This window comes from Pelobates fuscus, chromosome 2, assembly GCF_036172605.1.
Source record: "Pelobates fuscus isolate aPelFus1 chromosome 2, aPelFus1.pri, whole genome shotgun sequence".
NCBI lineage: Eukaryota > Metazoa > Chordata > Amphibia > Anura > Pelobatidae > Pelobates > Pelobates fuscus.
Window position 1 is genome coordinate 78,285,781 of NC_086318.1, and position 13,069 is coordinate 78,298,849.

At 41.7% G+C, this 13,069-nt stretch overlaps 1 protein-coding gene across 5 annotated transcripts in view; it reads right to left on the reverse strand.

The window, feature by feature from the left end:
* The window catches only part of ZBTB38 (zinc finger and BTB domain containing 38), a 51,854-nt gene that overhangs the window by 9,235 nt on the left and 29,550 nt on the right, over positions 1-13,069 (reverse strand). For 3 of the 5 annotated variants that reach the window (XM_063442278.1, XM_063442279.1, XM_063442281.1), the window contains one exon: positions 6,416-6,544. The exons of the other annotated variants lie outside the window; for them this stretch is intronic. The gene's annotated coding sequence lies outside the window, so the exon portion shown is untranslated. The remainder of the gene's footprint in view (positions 1-6,415; positions 6,545-13,069) is intronic. 5 annotated transcript variants of the gene reach the window in all.

Below are 13,069 nucleotides of genomic sequence, written 5' to 3' on the forward strand. Positions count from 1 at the left end.
ACTAGCCATCTACTTCTCTTCAAAACATGTAGTGGGGTTTGGAAAGTTGTCTAGATACAAATTAGAGGCACAACAATTGTGTAGGGTGTGCATGGTCCCCATATGTTTTTTTTTATTCTTACTGCTTTCATATACAGAGTGTGAGCCCCTTGTAAAACGGAGCCTCTTACCAAAGTATACTCTTATATAGTATAGTGTTTTGATAGATAAAACTCATCACCACTACCAAACAATTTGCTTTTATATGATTAATGGGTTAATGTTATTGGTGCCGGCAGTACATGGCTCTTGTTAGATTAAACAATTGGTCTACCGTGGCCGACTTGGGCTATGATTTGATGAGGGCTAAACTAAATATCTTGTTTTCCACACTGATTGAAAAAAAACATCCTTGCTATCAATCTTCAGCCTACAAAAATGTAGAAGAATTCTTTGCATCTTTTTAAACGCAGACTGTTCATTTACAGGACATAATCAGATTGCACACCCATGGTTTGGTACAGTTTGTAGGGTTTGAATGGAGCACCAATAAAGTCTGATAAGAATACCCTATATGTCAACCCCAACTCAGCAGGACATTTTTCAACTAGAGGTTGTCTTAGTACTGCAATGTAAACATTGCAGTTTCTCTAAAACAGCAACGTTTTACATTGCAGGGCTAATGGCAATAGGGACACTGCACGCAGACCACTTCAATGAGCTGAACTGGTATGGGTGCCTATAGTGTTCCTTTTGTCCCCCTGCACTGCACACTAGCAACAGATGTAGTGAGTTTCTTCCCTTACAGGCAGTGCTGCGAGTAAATTTGTCTCTAACCTCCCTCCATACACACCCTGCCCACTGCCTGGCATTTACGCTTCCCTTATCCACCCCTTGCTCCTTCTTTGTCCTCCCCCTTCTTTGCATATGCTCTGAGCAATGAAAACGGTTCAATCAAATGCCCCGATGCTGGATTCAAGGTACGTTTTATATTAGTTAAAAAGATTTAATTGTAAAAAAAAAGTCAAGATGGGGAATGGAAATAAGGCATCCCGACACTGGATTCAAGGTATGTTTTATATTAACTAAAATGTTTATTCCCAGGGCATTATAAACCATTATACACATAACATAAAAAAGTGTTATAGTAACCCTTTAAAAGACTACGTAAAAGCAGAAGCAGAGCAGAAGGCGGCCAACATCATAAATCTCCCTTAAAGGAAGAGCAGGAATTGGGTGGGACCCAGGTAAGAGGGCAAGTCATTACAAAATGGTTTGCACCATTTCTGGAAAATGGGGCCAGGGTCCACCTACCATCATTACCACTATAGTGGGCTGTACTAGTTATGATGGTTGGCATAACCCTTTAATAACTGAGATGTATAGCTTATGTAAATTAAGAATAAATGAACTACCGTATATCGAAAAATAAACTTTTTTAAAAGATGAACTGGTTTTCCAAAGCAAGAGAATTTAAAGGGACTCTCTAGTGCCAGGAAAACAAACCCGTTTTTCTGAATCCAGCATCGATGTTCCTCAGCGCTGGGTCTGGCTAGGCCCACGCTCCTCCCCTGCCAATATCTGCCTGCAGGGGGAGGCCTCCCTATAGGAAAGCATTATTCAATGCTTTCCTATGGGGATTCCGGCGACACTGGAGGTCCTCATGCATAGTGTGATGACAGCCAGCATTGGTTGGACAACCAAAACTTGTCCAAGAAGCCGGAAGTCCCTCTAGTGGCTGTTTGGTAGACAGCCACTAGAGGAGGACATAACCCTGCAAGGTAATTATTGCAGTTTATAAAAACTGCAATAATTACACTTGCAGGGTTAAGGGTGATGGGAGCTGGCACCCAGACCAATTCAATGGGCTGAAGTGGTCTGGGTGCCTACAGTGTCCCTTTAAGTCTGGAATACAACCTAAAAACAACTGAAGTCAAAATAATAAAATAAAGGTACTTGAGAACAACAAGTGCCAAATACACACACCACTCCCTGTGTATCAATAAAAAATAGTAATACTTATACATGTACTATTTACATGTAGTAAATTCCTATAACAACAACAAATAGTACATAGTATAGAGTGTATATGCAGATAAAGAGGTATAAAAGTGATTGAATACACTCACGGATTCCAGAGCCGTGCCAGGCTCTGTATATAATGCCCAAGGGTGCCTCAAAAGGCTATATAGAGAATCTTGAGTGATGTCCCCCAAAAGCAGGAAAAGCAGCAAATGATGGTATAAAAATAAACAAATTTATTGTAAATAAAGGTTAAAAGATGACTGTGCAGGTCCCATATGGTGACACGAATTCACAGTAATGCAGACGCGTTTCAACTCAGTCCGAGTTTTCATCAGTGCAGAAAAATCATCCAGCTGCTGTTCCTTTTTAAATTTGCCGCTTCTATGGTTGCCGGTCATGTGGGCGGAAGTTCGGCTGACCGGCGTCTGATGTCACTTCCGGTATTTCGCGCTCATTTCGTCGGCTTAACTAAGCCATTAAAGAAATATGTCCCCTGGCACTGTCCCACAGTTTAATAACAAGTATCTTAAAGCCACTGTTACACCCATTTCAAAAATGAGTATTTCATAAAGATATGCTGAGTAGGGATCTCAATATTTTCCCTTTGCTTGACAAAAGTAGGAGTTGTTTTTTGTCAGGTTTATAATTTTACACTATTAACAGCTGTAGGGAAAAAAAGCTCTTTTTTGAGAACACGGTAGCCTCCATAGACCTCAATGCGCAAGAGTACAGCGCTGATATACTCTCCTGGCAACTAAAGCACCAGGAGCAACAGAGGATCCAATGGAAGAGGATTGTGGCACCCACAAGGAACAGATACAGGTACCTTCCCCTCCCCCTCATGGCCAACAGACCCCCAGCTGCGATGTCTTAGTAAATTAGGCAAAGTTCACAAACAATGACAGTGCGCTTAGAGTTTGTTTCAGCACCGATAGACCACCTATACCATCTCTGTCACATTGATAATGTAGAATTAACACTTATGCATTATTAATGGAAATTGTGTCCAACCTGGTGTTAGGTGCAGGTTATTTATTGGGGATCAATCAGGTAACACTGCAGCCAAGACAATCACAAAATTTAAAGACACAGGTACTCTTAAAGGAACATTATATCCACCAGATCCACTACAGCTTAATGTAGTGGTCCTAGTGTCTATAGTATGTCCCTGCAGTCCTAGCACTCTAAACACCGCTTTTCGTTGCAGCCTAGTAAAATCCCTAGTGATTGCAACCAGTAGATGGACTTTCTGGGTTCAATCCTGCAAAGATTGAATTACCGATGCTGAGTGTCTCCATACTCTGCATTGATTCAATGCATCGCTGTGAGGAGATGCTGTTGGGTACTGCATGACGTTTTGTTGCGCATGCACACTAGCTTCCTAATACTTTCCTAAGGGAAAGCATTGGATTGGCTAAAATCACCAAGATTGATCATCTCAGCCAGAGAGGCGGGGCCAGCAGTGGAGAGATTACCATGGCAAGGAAGAAAAGGTAAAGGCCACTGAGCAGGTCCCTATGTCGTTAGGAACACATTTGCAATCCTAATGCTATAGTGTTCTTTTAAAGGCCAAACACAATGATAGACCAGAGAATCAAAGAATTAGTTCGGCTGAATCACAATTTTGGAAAACTGCTGATTAACTGCCCATGAAAAACAAACTGAAATGTTTTCACTTTGGCTGTTTAGAATCTGAGCAAAGCTGGCCTAATTTTGTAGAATTATAGTAAAAAAAGAATTGATAAGTATATAGATAAGAAGAAGATACTTGCCTGAGCCAAGGAACAGAAAACTAGACGAACTGAGTAATCCTTTAAAGCCGACTTTGTCATCAATGCACACATAATCTAATGAGGAAACATTTTATTATTCAATTTTTAATCTACTGTGCATTTGTTTCCTCTTCTTCATATGATGTCATGAAGTATACTATGCTATTTCAAATATCCTGTGCGGTAATTCAAATGAAGTATTCTGTATTCTTAAAGTAGAATGCCGTGCAACATAACTGCTAAGAAAAAAAACAACAAATTAGCTAAAGTTCACCTCTGTTTCAGCACTGAGGCCATGACATTGACATTAGCCATAATAACGGCCCAATGATGCTGTCGGATGTGGAGTTACACCTCCAGCAGTAGAGGGGTTAAACTCTGTATGTGCAGCCTTTCATAGAGAAACACGGCACATACAGATTTTAAGCATGATGACAACTTCAGATCAGTAAAGTGCTCATGGTGATTGGAGTAACCCTATTTAGTTTTAAATACTCACTGCCATATTCCTTTTCACTTTTATGTTTCCAACACTCACTGTACTGTATGCTGCATATCTGTAAGCTTTTACAATCTATGCCAGATATTTACCATCACAACATATAGCAAGTTACGTTGCTTTTCCAATTGCAAGAGAAACTAGCAAATCACATGGGTGTTATTTTAGATAGGCACATTAATGATTTTCCCTGATTCACATATCTCTATGACAACTGGTGAATCGACATGTAAGATTATGAAACACTCCATGCACCACAACCACTAACGAATACTGTAGAGGTTGTGGTGCCAGGAGTGCCATGCTGCATGTTAAGAACGCTGGTATGTAAGATACCAGTTCGCTTCCGGTTGCTCCGGAACTGCTAAAAGCTGAGTGATTATAGCTCGAATGTTGATTCAAACATTCTCCAAAAGACAATGCACCATTTAAGTAATTCTCCCAGCAATCAGATGCATACCCAAACATCATCCTCAACTAGATCAAGGGTACAACAGGAATGACTTTATTCAGGCCAACTGGACGGTTTATATGCAAGTCACCATGCAAGGGGCACTCCCTGCTGGACCTTAGAGAAGACTACAGTAAAAACATACACACAATTACATTGACTCTCAGGTCCAGGACACTCCCATACAAATCCCTCCCCTGTTTATGGGAGATAATTGAGTCAGCACTGTATTAAACTCAATTATCTCCAGGCACAGAAAACATATATTTTTTCAAAGCCCCATTAATACATTTAAACACACAAATCGCCACAAAAGTTACATCCCCTGATCGCCCTGATCTGGGTGACCAACATTTCCAAAAAATCACCCAGGTCGGTTCAGGGGTTCAGGAATTTCATGGAAGTCATAATTTGACCGACCATACGCATGGTCCTGTGCCCAAAATAGTTCCAGTTTCAGAGGTAGCGGTCGGTCCATTTCGGGAAGTCTAAAAAGTTAACAAATTCACAAACCGTTCCCCTGGCTCGTAGTAGCATTTGTTCCCCTAATTCGTGGTAACCAAACTACCGAATAGCGTTCTCCTGGCTGGTCAGTGAAAAGAAGCAGGCATTCGGGAAGTCGAGTGTCCGATTTTAGTTCCAGACACTCGACGACCAAGTCCCGCTGCCTCTTTTCATGCGAACAAGATGGCCGCCATTTTCTCCAACACATGGCGTTCGGCCATACAAACGGCGGCCACACAGGGAGAGCACTTAATCATGCGGTTTTCTTTGTAATTAATGATCCAAGGGGGGGGGTTGGTGTTAGGTAGTTTTATCTACCGAACGAGAAAAATCCAATTTAACTAACCAAACAGGGTAGTTTCTTCACACTGCAACCTTAATGTAAGTATTCAAGCCATTTTCTAAAGTTCAATTTACCTGGACCCTGCCGCAAAAAAAGATGAAAGTTTTTTGCCAGAGCATGGAATTGAGTGTAAAAAGTAGAGGCTTTAGTTTTAGAAAGTCTTTTCGTTTGTGCTATTCTACTGTAGAATTGAAGCTCTCATAAACATTGGGGGTTTAACAGTTTAACCCCGTCAGGTAAGAAGGCACTCAAGATCTCCCTGCTCCATAATAACTTTATTAAATTGGAAGTTGTTATGGTGCCTGGAAAAGTTGTTTAATGGAGGTCGATAACTAGGTGGCAGTGCAAGTGCAGTGCAACTGGATAAAACTATTAATGTAACTTGACAGCACATTGGGTAAGGGAGGATGCCGTTTTCCATTGGGAATATCGGGGTTATCTTAATCCCTCTATTAATTAGTCTTAAAAAAATGTACAGTGGGACGGCGAAGAAGCTAGACACCCACACCATTTTTAACCCTGACACCACCATATGTGGTAAAAAAAAACTACAAAATGTCAAGGCACACTGGGTAGTTTTTTTTCTGGGAGAAAAAATGAAAAGGTTTCGGCAATGTCAAGTCTCAGTGAGAGCCGGAACATGTTATTTCCTGATTCCAGAAAAAATTACCCAGTGTGCCTAGACATTTTATACTTTTTTTCCATTGGATATCTGGGGAATTGGCTCTCCTTGTCCAGAGCAATCTGGTAAAAGTAACCCCCACCCCCCTTTTTTGTGTGTGCACTGGTTGCCACTATATGTGGCGTGAGAACAAAAAAGTGACTATATTGAAAGGTCCTACCTTGTTAATAAGGAGTCCCTGAGACACCGTTGTTTAGCTTTTACATTTCTTTCTCTTTTCATGCCATTCACATTCATGTATGAATTTTGCCTTCCATCCAACATGGACCAACAAAATTCTCAATTATATCTGCAAAACAGAAACAAAATATCACTACAATAAGATCTGCACTTATGCAGCCCCTTACGTAATTATTTACCCAGTCTGGAATTAAAATGGATTGTTTTACACAACATGCCTAGAACTTTTAGGGTCTAAAAATACAAAGCAAAGTCAGCTGCTACCTATATGCAAAACTTCTCTGTCGGATTCTCGTGCCTTCAAATGGCATCTGTGGATTAACGTTCATGTTACCTTGTCTGTTCCTGATGGTGTTCATTGGAATGGATGCAGGAAAATTGCATTCTAAGTCACCATTTATACCAGAAGAGAACTGGTTGACTAAGGTATCGTCTACTGTCTTGGACTTTTTTACTCTATTTCAACCATTTTACTTAGGCAGTGATAATGCTTCCTCTCTATAATTATTTTTGGACTATCTCTAAAAGTATATCAAGCATCATATAAAAATATATTTGTCTTTTTTCAACGGGACTCAGGTATCTCATTTCTATTTTGCTGTAGGTTATACATATACTTATTCAGAGCTTTATTCAATGCTATATTGAGACTTTTCTGTATTCTAGCCCTCTCTCGATTCCCATAGATAGTACATGTTGTCTTTTTAACCATTCAAAAAGCAAATTGTATGGCTTGTTCCCTTATTGCCCTGTGTATGTGAAGCATACATGTACTAGCACAACAAAAATAAAGATTTTTTTTGAAGAAGAGATATTTCCTAAATGCAAAAAATATTCACAAATCAGAGTCAATACTTGTTAGCCTTTTTAATGGAACACTACAGGGTCATGTATTCCTGACCCTGTAGTGTTAAAACCACCATCTAACCCACCTTGCCTCCCTAAATATAGTAAAATCTTACTTGTATTCAAGTCTGCAGCTGTTGGCTTTGCTCCTGTCTGCACATGAACTGCCTCTGTCAGCTAACATCATCAGAAGTGGTGGCCTGAGCCAATCACAATGCTTTCCCCAAAGGATTGGCTGAGACTGTCAAGGAGGCAGATCAGGGGCGGAGCCAGCACAAGTCAAACACAGCCCTGGCCAATCAGCATATCCTCAAAGAGATGAATTGAATCAATGCATCTCCATGAGGAAAATTCAGTGTCTACATGCAGAGGGTGGAGATACTGAATGACAGTACTGCACACTAGGCAGCAATGCCACAGGAAGCACTTATAGCAGCCATCTGAGGAGTGGCCAGTGAAGTTATCCCTAGGCTGTAATGTAAACACTCCATTTTCTCTGAAAATACCATGTTTACTGCAAAAAGCCTGAAGGGAATGATTCTACTCAACAGAACAAATACAATAAGCTGTAGTTGTTCTGGTGACTACAGTGTCTCTTTAAATCTGTCTCTGTCAGCTTCGCACATAAAAAAATATTTCCTAAATGCAAAAATATTCACCAATCAGAGTCAATACTTGCTAGCCTTTTAAAATCAGTTTCTATCAGCTTTGCTACATTTGACCATTCGTCTTGGCAAAATTGTTATATAAGGCTTGAATGGGTGAATAGCTATTTTCTAATAGAGGGCTAGATTTTAAGCGGCCATTTCAAGAAATTGGGTCCTTGGTTTATAACAACTTTTCCTCTAGAATGTCCGATCCTGGACAGATTTCTATCATCAGCCAATGAAAAACATCCTTACAACACAATTCTACCATCATCAGTGTTTGCTTTGATGTGTTTTTTATTCATCAATGTCTTTCTTGTTGCCATGTGTCTATGAAGTCACTCTTTGTGAAGCATGTGTGTTTCTTTGCTGTTTCTCTGATTAATTCCCTTATTACAGGGTTTAGGTGCATGGTCTTCTTTAAGCAGCATTGTAATTTTCCTCAATTTATTTTTTTTAATAATCACACCATAAGTGGCCTCCATTTAACACTATAAGCACCCATACCACTGTCCCCTGAACCCTTTTCAGAGAAAATACAATGTTTATATAGCAGGGTTAAGACTGCATCCACTAGAGGCACTTCCTGCGGTTTTGTAGAGTTTGACAACAAGTGTTCCCTTAAACTAATTTAATTTCTCAGTGCAGTTGGATGAACCAGATCAAGACCCTGCTTTTCAGATAAGTACCACTCTGTTTTACTCTCAGTTTTTTTCATAAAATGTTAGTTTTAACTCAAAAAGGGTTATTCCAAGTACCATGGCCATATCAGTGTTCTGAAGTGGGCATGGTGCTTGGAGTTCGATTTCAAATGCTGCACATTCTGAGATATTTAATATTGCTGCCAGACAGAATCGTCAGCCAGCCCGGAATGAAAGTTCCAGTCATTGCTAGTGTCATATTCTTTTCATAGTGGGTCACCCATTGACTCAGTGCGCTCAGCTGATCTTCTCAAGCAATGAATAGCCATCAGGATCAGAGTCCGGCTTCTGCAGCTCTGCACAAACGCAATACGCAAGGAGGATCATCGCTCAGCAGGACCCAGGTAAGATGACAAATGGTTGAATGGTGTGGCAGATTAACGCCGACGTACTGGAGTGCGGGCTGTAGTGGTTATGATGCTCAAGATAACTGTTTAAAAATTCAGAACCAATTTATGTCATTTGTACGTTTCAACCATTACAATACACTGTGTGACGAACTGAGCCTCGTCACATGTTCTTGGAGGTGCCTGCTGGCCAGCCTCTTACCAAAAGACTATGGGCCCTTTAAAAAACCATGTGAACAGACTTGGTTCGTGGGATTTTATATTTTGTTTGGCAATCGAACAGCTGCACAAACCGGAGACCACCCTGGAGCTTGTTAAGCTTAATTACTACTTTTTAGCAATTTCCACCGCAGTGTTCTAGTGTTCGTCTGGGTGGCCGTGATTCCTATGGATGACCACGAGGTGGCGGACATCTTGCTCCAGCAAACGCAGGCAGCAGTGTTTGGACATGAATCTCATGGAACTAAAAATGGACTTAGAAACTCCCGAACACTGCGGGACTTCTAGCATCGCCTGCGTTCGGTTCTACAACACTTAGAAAGGCTCTGTTCGGTGGAAACGTTCCCACGAACAAGAGGATCAAGCTCCAGGGTAATCTCGTGATCTGGGTGATTTTTGGATATGTTGGTCACCGAGATCAGGGCTATCAGGGGATGTAACTTTTGTGGGGATTTTGTGCATTTTAAGGTATTTTGGGGATTTAGAAAAATGTGTGTTTTCTGTGACTGGAGATAATTGAGTTTAATACAGTGCTGATTCAATTATTTCTCAGGCATAGGGGAGGGATTGACCTATTTTGTATGGAAGTGCCCTGGAACTGAGAGCCAATGTAATTGTGTATATGTTTTTATTGTAGTCTACTCTCAGGTCCAGGAGGGAGTGCCCCTTGCAGGGGGACCTGCATATAAGGACAGTTGTGGCTGCCATTAAACAGATTCGTTTTACCCTTCATGAAGTCTAGGCTCATGTTTGGGGGATTGGAGAACTATATTTACTCAGGGGATTGCTATAATCGCTATACTCCCTTGGGTCACAACGATTGCTCGTGTAAGAGCAGCCTGCTTTGCGCTCTGGACTAGGAGAGGTCTACCCACTGGAAGCTGGATCCTGGTCTTGGGTCCAGGGTGGGTGGAGGACAGCGAGACCCCAACCAAGCTGCGGCGGTTTGTGGGGTTTACTGTGGTTATGGTACTCAAGGATTACTAGGAAGTAGCGATTGACGGAGGTACCCAGGCGTGGTGCCAGGCGGTCTGTCTCACACTGTATTTGTCAGAACTCATTGCCAATCATAATACATTTACAAGTTGAAAGTTCACTCAATCCTTTGTGCTCAATACCATTGTATCTGTTCATATATAACTGAAATGGAAGAATACATTTGGAAAATAAACATATTTCAGGATCTTTACCCCACAAAATGTTTACTTACAGGAACCTTTATTCACCAATTACAAAGATTTTTAGAAACAAAAATACATAGGATAAATATATTTTACAATGCAAACATTGTCTGAATGAGCATTTTGCCCTGCACGCAAACTATTTGGCACAAAATAAAGAAAAGGCACAAAGCTTTGAATTTTATACAAGTAATCAGAAACTGCAAATTAACGGCCAATTAATACAGGGCTCAAAAGTTCCACGTCCCCTCTTGCCACGAGTTAAGTGAAAATTGGGTAATGGTGGAATGGGAGAACTAACTATATATTAGCCGCATGTGAATTAAAGCCATCAACAGTTCTTTTTTGGTTTCCTGGGGACTCTGGGACAAATCCTCTGCTGCTGGTAAAAACAGCAAGCATCAGCTATACTCATTGGTGTGATGTAACATCCCTTCTGTGAGATGTAACCAAGGGGAGTTTTGTTACATCTTCACTAGCGTTACAGAGTTCCTATATTAACCATTTGCTATTGGGGTAGCTCTCTTCTTTACTTGTTTGGTCAACAGCACCGGTTACACAAATTACCCAACAGACGTGCTGGTAGCTTGTACTGGATAAAATATTCTCCTTCTTTATTCACCAGTCTTTTACTTTTTTTAATTCTTTATTTTTATGGTGCAATAAAGATTACATACAAGCCTGCAGTGCCACGATAGCAGTAACAGGCATAGTGAAGCAAACAATATCATGACAGGGTTAGACTTAACTTTTTTTTTTTTTATATATATAGGTAAACAGGATGGTGCTATTAATGCCTGAGGGTGCTGAAGTAGGATTATTAGTATAAGGTCATGCAGGCAGTCAGGCACGATAGGCATAATATGGAAAACAAAAAATAAAATTAACTTTGCTTGGACGCCATGGATTTTACTCACATGGATGCTGAGTAAAGTAACACGTATTAATATAAAGCATTATACTGTTGGGTAACATGCAGGATGAAATTCAATAAAGTAAAATAAAATAACCACTGGTCTGTACCCCCACAACAATTCCAACAGAGGGAGAATCTGGGTTAGTAAAGCTGTTGCCTATGGTAGAGCAGCAAATCAATTTATCTCAAGCCCTTAAACTAAAGCTTGTCACTAGGGGCCTGCATAAGGCTGTTTAACGGATGCCTAACTGTGGCAGGCTGCCAACCTTGGAAGGCATGAGTCCACTGTTCCATATGCGTGGGCACCACCAGTCCCATGTGGAGGTGCGTTTCTGTGTCGCGACGATAGGAAAAGGCCATCCCCAGGACCAGTGTCTCTCGGTGCTCGTGGTCGGTGTTGCTGAGTGTGTGTCATGCCGCCTTGCGGCCTGCGGGCCAGGACTCTGCCCCCGCTAGTGTGTCCCACAGAGGAACGGTTGCGAGATATTGAGGTGGATTGTCGGAGTCGTTGTGTTGTCAGCATAACTTTTCAAATCAGGCTTCGAAGTCCCGTGCCCAGTCCAGGCTATCTATATTTGCATGTTGCTGTGAAGGCCTCCGCATGGCGGCCATCTTTAATCCACCACGCGGTCTGAGACTCCGACGATGTCGGTAAATGGTGTGCCCAGTGGGGACCGGGATATCCCCCACCGGTCCAGAGGGAGGGGGGCAACGGGGTGTCTGTGGTTGTTCTTCAAGATGCGTGGTCCCCAGCAGGAGATCGGGCGTCTCTCCCAGCCGTCGGGCCCGCAACCCTGGTAGGCCGCAAGGCCAGAAGGCAAAATACGCTTTCAGGAGCTGGTAATTTGGAATCCACAATTTCCCTGTCGTTTAAGGTGCTTGTCAAGCAAAATTCTGATCCTTCTGCCTATATTTTGTGTAGGTTTAGTTGATTTAAAGTTTGTGCTGGCAGGAGCTCTCAGTAAACACGTCTGGCCAGCTTGCAGGTTCAGGCCTGCCCCCCCAGTCTTTTACTTTTTAAGGAGGAAATTTGCTCATTGTATCCAGTACAAGTTGCCCATCTTTTCATTCATTCTTTGCAAGGCTCTTTACATTTACTGCTTGTGAGTACGATAAGTATCCCCACCTTTATCTGGGTTTTATGTGTCTGCACTATTATGTGTTCTTTTAGGATTGGCTGTATCTCCTGTTTGGTTTTTGGCATTACCCTACAGCAGGCTTCCCCAAACCCCGGCCCTCCAGATGTTGCTGAACGACAACTCCTATGATTCTCAGCCTATCTATTTCATTCATAGAATCATGGGAGTTGAGGTTCAGCAACATCTGCAGGGCCGAAGTTTGGGGAAGCCTGCCCTATAGACTCTGGTGCCTTTCATCTCTCCCCCTTGGTCAATGAGGGTTTATGCTGTGTAAGACAGTTGAGTGTTTTTCTGCAGAGTGAGGATTTTGTGTGGGGTGAGCTGTCAAGTGTGGCTAGGAGTCCAGCCTGCAAGGAGACTGAACCTCACTGGGACTACATACAAGATAATGGACTTTGAGAAAACATAAATGTTAGCAATGCCGCAGCTAATAATTAAATTAGAAACCATTTTTACCTGTTTTTTTTTTTTTTTAAACTTCTAATGGAATACACAGTAGGAACTGGACAGTACCTCTGCACATATTGTTAGCTGAAATTTCTGGGCGCCGCTGATGGATCTCATAGGGTTGCTCACGCCATCATGGCCAGCATTCCATACAGCATTTTAGATAATCACAGGGGTCCAAATATACCCGT